General features: G+C 53.2%; 1 protein-coding gene across 2 annotated transcripts in view; it reads left to right on the forward strand.

Moving 5' to 3' along the window:
* Nucleotides 1-13752, forward strand: part of NEURL1 (neuralized E3 ubiquitin protein ligase 1) — a 97745-nt gene that overhangs the window by 47222 nt on the left and 36771 nt on the right. The window lies entirely within an intron of this gene.

Consider the following 13752-nt stretch of genomic DNA (forward strand, 5'->3'; position numbering starts at 1 on the left):
GAACTTGATAGTATAAGAAATAAGAAACTGTTGGAGGGTCTTGAGTTGGGGAGTAGCATGGTTTGTGTAGGAAGGATTAGGGATGGGGTGGAAGGGACACACAAGTGGGTAGTAGTAGTCCAGGCATGAGGTGATGCAGGTCGTGTGTTAGGCAGGTCATGGGTTAAGTAGACATCAAGAGAGGATTAAACATACATACATACATGTCTACATACATACATAATCAGGGGAAATGCCTGTGTGAAGAAAAATAAGGAGGAAGCTGGGGGAGTCTGGGGGAGCCATCAGACCCCAGTGCAAGTGGGACCCTGAGTGAAGGAGAGGGGTAAGAAAGGAAGGAAGTTTGGTGGGAGCATATCAGACTATAGTGCAATTCTAAGAAAAGTTCTGCAAGACCTTGGAGTGTCCTCCAGCCAGAGCCACAGTCCCTGGCCAGTGGAGCCCCACATCTCCCAGGAATGGGCCTGCCTTATTATCCCTGCCACACGCATCACTAGCTGGGGTGAGCTGTGGGAAACATTGCCTTGGAGCAAACATGGGGATGGACTTCAGAGCTCCACAGCTGGGGCCGTCAGTCAAGCATGCACCCTGCAGTGGAAGATCCAGAGGCCCATTTTCCTGGATGACATGGGGATGACTGGGGTGAGGGACATGGGAAGGTGACTGCTGTTGTCTCAGGCCTATCTGTTGCAATAACAAATGCTGGCCTGCACTGACTTAAGCAGTAAGGAGCTATACTATGCAGAAAACAGGATGTCCCAAGGTGGGTGGCTTTCAGGGTTGGCTGAGTCAAGGCTCTAGGATGAGGTACTTCCCATCCCTCTACTCTGCCATCCTTGGGTTGGTTTCCTTCTAGACCAGTAGTGACATGGCCACGGTGGTCCCAGGAATTGCAGCTGGACACAGTGATATCTGAAGAAAGGAGAATGACCCCTATGTTCTGTGGAGCAAGGATCCCTTTCTCAGAGGGGTTCCAGCACATTTCCTACCGCTGGGAAATCTATGCCTCATTGGCCAGAAGTGGGTCACCTGGCCATTCTTGAGCATGTCACTGGGACGGGGAATGAAACCATTGTGATTGGCTTATTGCCAGGGAATGGCACCCTGGCTACATGTGAGAATTGCTTGGGGAGCTGGGCCCCACACTTCAGATTTCTCTATGAATTGGTCTAGCGTGGATACTGGGCATCAGTAATTGTTTTTGTTTTTGTTTTTTTTGAGACAGGGTCTCTCTCTTGCCCAGGCTGGAGTACAGTGGCATGATCTCTGCTCACTTCAGCTTTGACCTCCTGAGCTAAAGTGACCCTCTCATCTCAGCCTTCCAAGTAACTGGGACTACAGACACACACCACCATGCCCAGCTAATTTTAAATTTTTTTTTTGTAGGGACAGGGTCTTGCTATGTTGCCCAGGCTAGTCTCAAACTCCTGGGCTCTAGTGATCCTCCTGCCTCAGCCTCCCAAAGTGCTAGGATTATAGGCGTGAGCCACCACACTTGGCTCTACCAGTAATTTTATTACCTCCTAGGTGATGCTGATGTGCAACCAGGGCTGAGAACTGCTGTTGTCTTGGGGTGGTGTAGATGTTGGGCATCAGCCACCATGTCCATTACAGTCACTTACTAGTTTTTTGTGGCTTAGACAAGTCACTTACCCTCTTTCAGCTTTGGTTTTCTCATCTGTAAAATGGGGTCTGGCAATAGTTACCTCCTGTGCTTCCTGGGAAGACTGAAACAGTTCGTGAGTGCTCATAGGCTTTGCAAACTGTAAGTCACTGACACCCGGGGGCTGGCTGCTTATCATTCTTATTCAATTTGGAGGGAAAGCACAGCTCCCTCTGCTGCCAAGAACAGCCAGGGCAGAGATTTCTCTTGAGCACAGCTTCCTGTCATTAAAACAAAAAACGAAAGAGAAGGGAAAACGACAGACTGGGAAGCCACAGGCAATTGCAGTGGGCTTTTTTCTTCTTGGAAGGCGTGGGTTTGAAGGCGCTGCTATAAATGGTTTATGCAAATGAGCTGGAGGCGCTCTGTCCCCTGCTGCTTTAATCCGGGAGAAGCTGGGAGGGAGCCAGGCACAAGGTTTTCCGCCCCTCCTCCCTGTATTCCTGCAGTGGGGTGGCGGGGGGCAGGCAGATGCTCTTCTGCTGCCTCCCGGGAAGATGGTCAGATAAGGCTCTGCACTCTGGCTCCCCCATGTTCCAGGACACACCTGGCTGCGTGGCTTCTTGGCTCTTTCTGCCTGAGTGAGCACAGGCTAGTGCTGCCAATAGTACTGCAGGAACAAGGAGGGCCCCCACTGGTGCTGCGAGGTCATGGCCAGGCAATCTGTCACCTTTGGGTCTCACTGGGTCCACAGGGACCTGGGGCACTTGAGAGGAGCAGAAGGGGGAAGAGTAAAGAGCCCTCACCATTGGCTCCAGGCTTTCATCTTCCCTCCCTCCTCCTCCTCTTCCTCTTTTCTTCCTTTCTTCATGAAATCTACTTTGAGCATTACGGAGTGACCACCTTGTCAGATGCTAAGGATCTAGAGATAAAAAGATACCTTTCTACCTTCAGGGTGCTCCCAGTATGGGAAGGGCCTCCTGCCATGGCTGCAGGGCTGGGGCTGCACAGAGGACTGGCTGGACAGTCTTGGAGAGGGACGGTCTGGTCTATTCCATCCCGGGGCATTGGGATGATCTCAGAGGAAAGGCTCTTCTGAGCTGGGGGCTGAAGGTGAGGTGGGAATGTTTGTGGGACCAGTGCCAGGGAGGGGCACTCCAAGGAGAGGGACAGTGTTCAAAGAGCAACAGACAAGTGATGTGCCATGTTCTGGAACACAACCGGCTCGTGTGCAGCCATGTTCTAGAACACAACCGGCTTGTGTGCATGGAGCGTAGGTACATGGGGTGAGGTGGGGAGGTCATGGAAGGTGAGGCCAGACACATGGGCTGGGGTCAGTTCACAGAGGAACTTGAATAATCCCCAAAGTGGGGGTCGAGTTTATCCTGAGGTGCTCGGGAGCCACAGGAGCTAGAGGGCTGAGTCGGGCAGAGAGGCCCGCCTGGCAGCCCTGCGGAGGGGGACGGAGGCTGGAATGATTGTCCAGAGCAGGATGATGCTGGGGGCCTGAACCACGGGCAGAGCCAGGGGAGGGAAGGAGGGGATGGATTTGAGAAGGACACGGTGACCTCTTGGGTGGGGAATCTGGGCTGACACCAGATTTCCGGCCTGGATAACAGAACTCAAGGGATAAACCGGGCCCCGCAACCTTGGGGGTGCCCATATTGGGTGGGGCCAGGAGAAGGACTGAGAAGCAGTCACTTCCAGTGAAGAATGTGCTGCTGGCCCATCCTGGGTTTTCCACCAGACCCTGGTAGAAGGGGGAATGGGAGAAGGAGCTGCTGCTTCAGACAGTTTAGAAATTCTTGATTGCCTCCCCCCAGATGATCCCCATCCCACATTCCTGATTCAGGGAACTCCTGGTTCAGAGATAAAGTGAACCAGTCCAATGCCTCTGTTGTACAGGTGTGAAAACTGTGTCCCGAGAGGGGACTGACTTGCCCAAGGTCACACAATGAATTATGGCAGGCGGTGTCATGGTTAGTAAAAAAAAGACCCCCAAACAAAGTCTAATGTAGCCCACCTCCTTCACTTGCCCTGAGAACAAAGAGCTCTCTTCCCCAGAGGGAAGTGGGCTTGGCTAAGCAGGGTTGAGGTTGTGAGGGGTGCAGCATTTGTTTTAGAGAAGGGAGGGGCTCCTGGGGAAGAGACCTCCTGCCCCTATTTGCCTGCTGGTGGAGCCCAACCCAGGAGCTGCATTTGCTTTCCACCTTCTGGAGCCCTGACCGCCACCACCGCCACCAGGAGGGAGAAGCCACGGAGGCATTAAAAGGGGCTGCCCTCCCTAAATTCCAGAGCCTCAGGGCCTGCCTGGAACTCAGGAGTTCTGACTTCCAGGGAAGGCTTTGCTTTCTCAATGTTGACCCTGCACAGTCCTGGGGTCTCTGAAGGAAGTAATCCCGAAGAGGGAGGTGTCGGGGGACAGGAGCGTGAGAGAAGTTACTGGAAAGGGAAGAAAGGAAGGCGGCGGCAATGAGCCACGGATGAATGTGCAAACTGTGAGATGGGGCAGCTGCAGGGAACAGCTAGGAGCTAGAGCGGTGGGTTTCTGTCATTGCAGTCACCCTGTGGTGGCGCCCCTCCTTGGGCTGTCCTTTGTGCAGGAATACCACAGTCCTGACAGCCGCCTTTGGTGGCCACACCCGAACTCTCGCTCAGGAGGGTGGGGTAGCAGCCCTGAGCCAGCCACATGCCCACGGTTCCCAGGTCTTTAGGGACTAAAAGCACCTGTTTGTGGGGCTATGAGATGTGAGATTGTCTGGGGTTGGGGTCAGGGACTCAGTCTAGGGCTAGGACTGGAGGTGTAGTAGCAGGGGACAGAGTTCCTTCCTGGACTCAGTGGGGATGAAAGCCACTGGCCTTTCCTGAGAGGCACTGCATGGACCCCATTACTCACAGGTACCTTTGTGCCTGGGGATCTTGCCTGTGGCCCAGCAGCTGGCATGGCCGGTGTCCTCTGGGCTCTAGGTCATGGCCCATAGTGGTAGGCACAGAGCTGGCATAGTGCAGTGGCTGGACTCAAGTCATCTCTCACCTTTGCTGTATGAGAACAGAACTTCCTGTTTTTTGAGCCAAGCCAAGCCCTCTGCTCCTGCAAGGAACCTGCCACCCCCTTTTTCTTTTTGGAGCATTTTCAGGTTTATGCCTTGGGACCTGTGAGAGCTGGCACCCCTTGCCTCAATCCCCACTTTCTCTTTTGGAGACGTGTGTAGTGCTGAAGCTCTGACCCCTAGTGTGGGAGTGGCCCAGATCCTGGCTGGGGCAAGGCCTGCAGGTGGGTGCCTGGATGCATGGCGGAGACTCTGGCAAAGTAGGATGGTGACCGTGAGCACACTACAGTCAAAGTCCGGGGCAGTCAACATTGGGATCAAATTTCACTTTTTTTTTTTTTTTTTTAGAGACAAGGCCTCACTCTGTCAGCTAGGCCAGGTGCAGGAGTGTAATCATAGCTCACTGTAACCTCAAACTCCTGGGCCCAAGTGATCCTCCTGCCTTAGCCTCCCAAAGCTCTGGGATGACAGACGTTTGCCACTGTGCCCAGCTCAAATTTTACATTTGTGGGTGCAGTGGCCCTGGGTCCCTCTGACTGATGCTGTGTTTATTTAACCGAAGGTGGCTATTCTCAGGGGCAGCACTCTGCAGTAGACAAAGCCCAGGGGCTTGCACTCTTGAGTCTGAAATCTGGGTTCTGGCCCAGCTCTGGCACTTTATAGCTTTAACAATTAATTTCCACCTCCTTGAGCCTCTGTTTTTCTCTGTCTGTACAAAGGGATGAGCATCTGTCCTGTGGCACCTGATAGGTACTTTTGCAGATCCAGTAAGACATTGGTGACATTGTTTCATAGCTTTTAAGAGCTGGGTCATTCTGAGAGGCCATGTGGCAGAGGGGCAGGTGTTGGGCTCTGATGTCCAGTAGGTGTGTTTCTAAATCCCAGCTTAGCTGAGCATTAGCTGTGTGACCTGGGCAAAGTATTCAGTGTCCCCAAGCCTCAATGTTCCCATCTAGGGTGCTGAGTTCCTCCCCTTCTGGGGGCCCAGAGCAGAAGTTTCAAGATGCTGGCAGCAGATGTAATTTTCTGAATTGATTTGGGTACTTATTTGTCAAGTTCCTGCCTAGTTTTTTCAGAGGAAGAGGTGCCGGGACCCCCTACTGACGGGCTAAAGGCCCTTCAGGGGAGCCAGGTCAGAGGTGGGGTGAGACCAGGCCACTAGGCCTTTTGGGGCTAAAGAGCTTTGAGGGGAAGAAGCCCCCAGATAGAACAGCTCTGGGCAGACTGACTTGAGATCAAATCCCGACTCTGCCATTTCCCGCCTCTGTGTCGTGGTTTCCTCATTTGTAAGGAAGGGTAAGGTCGGGGCCTGTGTATAGAGGTCAGGAGTAGCTCATCTACAGTGCTACCACGTACTAGCGCTTCCCATGCACCCCACATTGTTCTGAGCACACGACATGCATGAGCTCATTTTATCTCCCCAGTAGCCCTAGGAGCTAGGCGCTATTACTATCAACCCTATTTTTCAGAAGATGAAATGGACACTTAGTAGATGTTAGAACCAAGGTTTGAACCCGGGAAGTCTGACTCTGGAGCCTACTCTTAACTGCCACCTGTACTGTGAAGCCCCTAGTGTAGACAACACTGGTGGCACTGAGTAGTATTTGCTGTGTCACAGCACTGGGATCCAGCTGCCAGTGGCCATACTGGGAGTACCCTAGCCAAGGGCCTGAGCCCCTGTTGGGTCCTGTACTGTCACTTTGTTGTAGCTACTGACACCCAGTATCTGAGCCCAAAGGTTGGAGTCAGAGGTCCCAGGAGGGGCAGCAGGCAGGGGCAGGGCCAGGGCATGGAAGCAGTAGAGGCCAAGTCAGCTGGTCCTGGGCTTGGCCATCCCTCTGTAAGCTGGACCTGGGAGGGGCGGGAAGCAGGCAAGAGCCAGAGGAAGCAGAATCCCCAGAGGAAGGAGGGGGGCCTGCCAGCTTTGGGGTGGCTTCGGGTAGCTGGGGGCCTGACACAAGAAGGAGTGGGCACCAGGAGCGTAGGCTGAGCCGTGGTGCTAAAGGTGTATATGTGAGTGTGAGTGTGTGCGTGGGGTGAAGGTGAAGGGAGGGATGGATTGAGGAGGATCTCTGCCTGTGGAGGAGGGATTTAACCTCCTGTTATCAGCTGCCAGCTTGTCTCATAATCCAGGCAGGCCCAGCAGGGATCAGCAGAGTGTGTTTCCGCATCTCGGATGGACGAGGCCCATGTCTTGTTCCAGCACATCCCGCGCTCATCCTGTCTCCTGCGTCACCTTGGGTCTCCTCATTTCTCTGCGTCTCTTCTCCCCATAAAGTCTCATTGCCTGCCCTTCCTCACCCTCCCCACCCAGGTTCTGGTGTAGGGAGCAAATCTTACGTATTCAGACCCTGCTAATTTATCACTTGTGATTGCTGGGACGAAGGCTAGCTTCCAGTTTAAAATTCATTCTATTCCTGAACAAAAACGCAGCACTAACCAGGTGACAAGGGACTGTTTATTCTACTTCCTTCGAAGAACTGACTGCTACCCAGTGCTCTGAAATGGCATTTGCATGTGAGGCACCCAGGCAATCATACATGCAAAGCTTAGAATGTGCCTGGTGCAAAGTAAGCAGGTACTGAGTAAATGTTTCTTATTAAAGCAGGTCTTCTATTTCTCCTCCTTGGGGTAACATGTATTTTTTTTTTTTTGAGATAGTTTTCAGTCTTCTCACCCAGGCTGGAGTGCAGTAGCACAATCTCGGCTCACTGCAACCTCCACCTCCCGGGTTCAATTGATTCTCCTGCCTCGGCTGCCCGAGCAGCTGGCTAATTTTTGTATTTTTAGTAGAGACAGGGTTTCACCATGTTGGCCAGGATGGTCTTGAACTCCTGACCTCAGGTGATCTGCCCGCCTCGGCCTTCCAAAGTGCTGGGATTACAGGTGTGAGCCACCGTGCCTGGCTGTATTCTTAGTGCTGTATGCATATCCTGTATCCCAAGTCACTCTTCTCCAAGGCTGGGACAGAGACTTTAGTCCTTCCAGTTCTATGTGGATTCCCGAGTTCTCTGACTCTCAAGCGTTGCTGTTATGGATGGAGCCAGGCAGTGGCCCTCACAGGTGTTACGTTATTCAGTTCTCACAAGTTTCTGGGCCATGTGATCTCCACCATGGAGACGAGATGGTGGAGGCTCAGAGAAGCTCAGTAGCTTGCCTGTCCAACCTGAAGACCAGAGCTCCCACCCTCCACGTGGGTGGGCTGGGCACATCCATCCACCCTTCCTGACCTGTGACACAGATCTTATCATAGGCAAATGTTTGCCTCCAGCTAGGGACTCAGTGGGTGTGGGCTTTGTCTGGCACACTCTGTCCTGGGAATAGAAACCTGGTTTCTTCCTTGTTCATCCTTTCTGCCTGGCATGGATGGTGACCCTTCTGTCCAGTCTAGGCTGGCCGTGCTGGCCCTGAGGCCTGGAACTGGGGAGCACGAGCAGGTGTGTTTGTGTCTTGGAGCGGCTGAGAAAGGGCTGCTTGGCAGTGGGCCTTGGCAGGGAGGGACCTCAACTCCATCCAGGTTCTGTTTGCTCAGATTCCCTTTCAGTCTCCACCCCGCCTCTGCACCTGTTGTGTTCCCATCCTCCTGGGCGGCTGGCAGCTGTCATGGCTGGGGCACCTGTCCCAACCCCCGAGGACGCCCTCTGGGCTCCCTGGCTCCAGTTTCTCTGCAGCACTTGGCTTGCACTCTCCATCTCTGAGTACTTTTGCTCTCCTCTCCCTCCTCATGTCTCACTCTTCCAGACTCGAGGCAGCAGCCTCCACTCTTGTCCTGGCTCTGGGCATAGAAGGACGCCTTCAGCTGGGGTTCCCTGCTTCCTATTCTCTACTGCCAGGCCCAGCCTAATGGGTGGAGAGGATGGGGCCCTGGCAGGATGGCCATAAGCCTCAAATACTGATGAGGCGGCTCATCAACTCAATCAAATTATCCCTTGTTCTTGATGAAGGAAACACTATAGCAGCAAGGGGCTGCCTCCCAGCTCCTCCACAGCAGGGTCACCTCCTGCTCCTGGCCTCCCCAGACCCTAGTCACTTCTGCCTACTTCATAAAAAGAAGTTACCCCCTCCCTTGTCCAGTGTTGTCTTCTATACCTCCTGATGCCCGGATTTATATGTCATATTAGGCATAGCAGCAGAAGACATTACTCCTGGGTCCCAGTCGCCTTGCCTTCCACCCACTGTGTGGCCTTGGCAAAGTCTCTATCATTTATTGGGCCTTCTTTGCTACATCTGTAAAATGGGCCCAGAACTTCTTTGCCTGCTTGAAGGTAGGGGCTGGCCCCAGTGCTCTCTGGAGGCTCTTCCCCCTTAGAGAGCTTGGTGACTGTGACTCTGTTGGTTTCTATTCCCCAGTGAATTTGTTCCATGTTTTATTCTGGAGTTGCTGGCTCTGCCTTAGACTTTGAGTTCTGAGAGGGCAGGTTTAGGCTGGGAATGAGGTGCTAGGCCTTGGGGAACCTGGATGAGATAGGACTTGGTGAGGAAAGCCTTGAGCTGGATAGACCATCATGGAAACCAAGATGGCACCCAAGGGAAGAGGAGCTGTCTGAAAGGGGTCGGGGACAGGAGATGGCAGGGAAAGGAAGGACAGCTATAGTAGTGGGGAGGGCCTTGGGAGCTGAATGGGTTCAGAGAACCAAGGGGCCTAAGGTTCCCTAGATGGCAGGAGAGGACAGATGCAGCTGGGGATTCTGTCAGACCAGGCCCCCAGGGGCACAGCCAGCCCTGCTTCCTCCCTGCAGGCTTTGAGGTATTATGTCCCCACCCAGGTCATATATGGGTCTGTGTTCTTCACAATTTCCAGGATGACATCTCCAGTGTCTGTCTGGGTCGCCTGTTAGCGGATGAGAAGTCCAGCCTTACTGCCTGTCTTCCGCCTGCATTTAGGCTTCATCCCTGGAATGTCACCTTCTGTCCACTGGAAAACGTCTAGGCTCTGCTGCCATACAGAACCCTTCTGCTTCCTTAAGGAGACGGTCCACTGTCCCCTTGTCTTCTCTCCTCTAAGCAAGAGGGGCCCCTGCCCTTTGCCCTTTCCTGGATGGAGCATGAGTTTTGATGTCAGGCAGGTCTGGGTTTGAAGCCTCGTTTGTCTTGCCTTCAGAATAACCTCTCTAAGCCTCAGTTTTATAGCCTGAAAATGGGGATGATTATAACTCCTGAAGGGAAGTTTTGGGATTGGCTGATACATAAGATACTTAGCACAGTGCCTGGCACACAGTAAGCGATCAATACATGGTAGCATTTATAGCTTCTGCTATATATTTACTTGTAGCCTCTCCATTCCCCTTTCACATCCTTTCCAAAGTGCGGCTATAGAATGGAACACAGATCATTTAGCCAGAGCTGAAAGAACCTCATTCCTCAATCCCAGCCTGGCTTCTGCTGGGATCTGGAACTGCCTGTTACTCCGTCCATGCCCGTTTTACACCCCTGGCTTCTGCAGGGTGGGCGTTGGGTCCTGCTCACCAGTTGGTGTATAGTGGGCACTCAGTGAATTGTTGATGAATGAATAAGTGAATGAATGATGTATGTTAGTGATTTTCTCATGCTTTTAGTAACAGAATCCTTTGGCCAAATGAATTTTTTTTTTTTTTTTTTTTTGAGATGGAGTCTCGCTCTGTCGCCCAGGCTGGAGTGCAGTGGCACAGTCTTGGCTCACTGCAACCTCCACCTCCCGGGTTCAAACGATTCTCCTGCCTCAGCCTCCCCAGTAGCTGGGATTACAGGCGTGTGCCACCACGCTCGACTAATTTTTTATGTTTTTGGTAGAGATGGGGTTTCACCACGTTGGCAAGGCTGGTCTTGAACTCCTGACCTCAAGTGATCCACCCGTCTCAGCCTCCCAAAGTGCTGGGATTACAGGTGTAAGCCACTGTGCCCAGCCCCAAATGAAATTTTATGGGATGCCCCAGTGAATAAAACAGAGAAGGGGTGCAGCTCTTTAGCCATATCCCGGGGCTGCCTCTCCCTCTAGAGGTCCTGGACACTGCCTGAGGAAGTGACAGGAGAGGGAAGCCTCAGACACAGGACATTGATTGCCACATCCTATTTGGGGAAGTGATTGTGGGAAACAGGCTCATACATCTGTGGGAAAACCCTTTTAGATCTCAGGTCGAAGGCCTGGGGGCCACTCGGGCCACCTCCCAGTTCTCTGTTCTGTTTCACTCAAGTGGCCAGAGTTGGGGCTGCTGCTTACCTGAAGGACTTCCAGCTCGTGGAGCCCCAAACTGCCCCCATCCCTGCTTGCTTACCACTTGGCTGCTTTCCCAGTCCTGTGTCTGAAAATTACATGATTTCAGGTCTGTTTGTGAGATGTTTTCTGAGTGCCTGCTCCAGGCAGGGGCAGGAGTGATGTGAAGCCCGAGGGGAGTGAGGCCAAGTCAGGCAAGGCTCACCCTGCGGGGTGCAGGATGCGGGATGTTGCTGCTGCTTCTCCCTCCCCTTGAGCCTCCTGCCTCCACCCTCACCCTTCACAACCAGATAGGACAGTGACTTTCTGAAATGTGGGTCTGGTCTGTTGCCTCCCTGCTGCAGGACTTCCCTATTGCTCTCAGGAAGAAGGCCAGAGTCTTCACCCTGCTCCTCAAGACCCTCCTGGTGTATCCCTGACCCATCCTGGCTCAGCAATGGAGCATTTCCTGAGGCTCCTCCTGCTCACCCTGCTCCATACCAACCTTGCTTCTGGAACACACCAGCTCTCTCCAGCCACAGGGACTTTGCCTATGTTGTACTCACTCTCTCCCCTAAGCCACCTCCACAGCACAGGGCCATTAGCCTTCAGATCTTGCCTTCACTGTTGCTTTTCAGGAAAGCCTATCCTGAGCCTCCCAGAACCTTGCTCCTTTCTTTCAGACCCTTTTTCTCAGGTTGTGATGATATGCTCCTTAGTGAGGCTACTGGATTCCTTCTGCACTGGAAGTCCACGAAAGCCAGGACCTGCCACTGAGGACCACCCTTGCATCCTTAATGTCTGACACATAGTAGGGGATCAATAAATGTGGGTAGAGTTGAATTAAATGGTTGAGGTGCACCCAGGAGAAGCTGGGGCAAGCAGATAGGGCCCCAGCCAGGCCATGGCTCTCTCTGTATAGGACAGAGTAAGGTAAGGGTTAGGAGATGCCCAGCTCAGGAGCTCAGAGGAAATATAAGTGCTAAGAACAGGGACTTACTCTTACCTAGGGCCCTAGGGAGGCTTCCCAGAAGAAGTGCTCCCAGTGCTGGGTGATGGGAAGGGGGCATTCCAAGTGAGGAGAAGGCAGGAACCAAGGTGAGAGGGAGGCTGATGTCTGGGTGTGGGGCCATAGGAAGGCCAGGCTGGGCATGTGCGAGGGGTTGGTGGGCAAGGGGCCAGCCGGGTGTGTTAAAAGGCAGGCAGGGTGTGGAGGGTGACTCTGCTGCTACAGGAACAGCCTCCAAAGCATCTTCTTTTGGCCTCAATTTCCTCATGTGTAAAATGGGCATACACATACACTGATCTCTTAGGGTTGTCATGAGGATTGAGCAAGTTAAATGCGTCACACGCTCAGGGCGGTGTGGATCACGCAGTAAGGCCTCGTGTTTGCTGTTATTATGATCATTATCCGACAAATGGAGTTTGGCTTACTTTCTCCTTGTCAGCTTCCCGCCCCCATGGGAACTGGGTATGTGTGCCAGGAAGTGTGTGCGTGTGTGTACGTGTGACTCTGCACAGCCACGAGCCGGTATGTGCCTGTGGAAAGTGGGCTGCCTTGTGTGGACTTGGGTGTCATGGCTTCTCCCGGAAGTCGTGGGCATGCCTCTGGCTCAGGGGAGCACCGGCCGACTGGGCTTGTTCTCCCCCAGATCCCGCCCAGCCCTCTGCTGATGACTCTAGGTCAGGCCTGAATGTCCCTCCTTGTTCTCCTAACCGCTTCCCCAGACCCACTCAGAAGTGGGAGCAGCAGGGTCTTGAGCTGCGGGCTCAGGACCCAGTCCAGTCCCTTACAGGGCCCAGGCCTCTGAGTTCCATCTGCTGTGGGGCAGCCTCCACCTTTCCCGTGGCCCCTTCCTCAGCCCCTACCCCTCTGTCCTCCCACCTGCCCGCTGGCTTTCTCTTCCCACCCAGCCCTTTCCCTGGGGTCCAAGATCCCAGACCTTGAGGACAGGGGCTGGTGTCCAGGCCAGGGCCAGGGAGGAGGGTGCTGTCCTGTTGTCCTGGTAGAGGCCCCTGAGCTTATGTTGGATGGTGACATTGTTCCTCAGACATGGCCTGAGTCCTGGTCCTGCCTGTGACCTGCTGGGTAACTTCAGGCAAGCTCCTTAGCCTCTCAGAACCTCCACTTTCTTCTCTGTAAAACAGATATCATCATAGCCGCTGCCACCCACACAGTTCCTGGTGCACAGTGCATGCTCATTGCATGGCAGCTGCTCTCTTGATGATGATCTGGGCTCCTGGCATGCCTGCCCAGGGCTGGAGGGGCCTGCCATCCCAGCCTCCCTCTTCCCCCTCTGTTCCCACCTTTCCCTCTTCCCTGAGTGTGGGGTGCCAGTGTCCACCTTAAGATTTCTCTGGAAACTTTGTGAGTCTGTGGAAGCAGCCGTATGTTGACTGTGGATATTGAGAGGTGTGTATGTGTAACCATGTGAGTACATGTCTGGTGGTCAGTAGATGGCTGAGTGTGCTCAGTGGTGAGTGCTCCCAAGTGCTTATGAGCCCATGTATATGCACATCTGTGTGACATGATGCAGAAGAATAGTGCAGGTCTGTGTTGGGGTGTGTGGTGTGTGTGTATGTGCATGGTTAAAGGAACAGGTTAGTGTGGGGGGAAAAGCCTGGATTCTGGTGCTGCACTGCCTGTGTTTGCATTCCAGCCTTGCCACCTTTTAGGTGAGCACCCTCTCTTTGTCTCAGTTTTCTCATCTGTAAGACCATCATCATCATCTTAGAGATGGTACCTGTTGATAATGACTGTAATACTGACCTCATCATTCAGCCTGTGAGGACCAAAGGAGTTAATACTTGCAAAGCCCTTGGAACAGAGCCTGGAAGAAGACAGAAACGGTGTTAGCACTTGGTTAACGGCTCCATCAGCTTGATTGTGAACCTCTTGAGGGCAGGGACAATGTCTGTTTTGCTTCCCA

The sequence above is a fragment of the Pongo pygmaeus genome, chromosome 8 (assembly GCF_028885625.2).
Source record: "Pongo pygmaeus isolate AG05252 chromosome 8, NHGRI_mPonPyg2-v2.0_pri, whole genome shotgun sequence".
Lineage (NCBI taxonomy): Eukaryota > Metazoa > Chordata > Mammalia > Primates > Hominidae > Pongo > Pongo pygmaeus.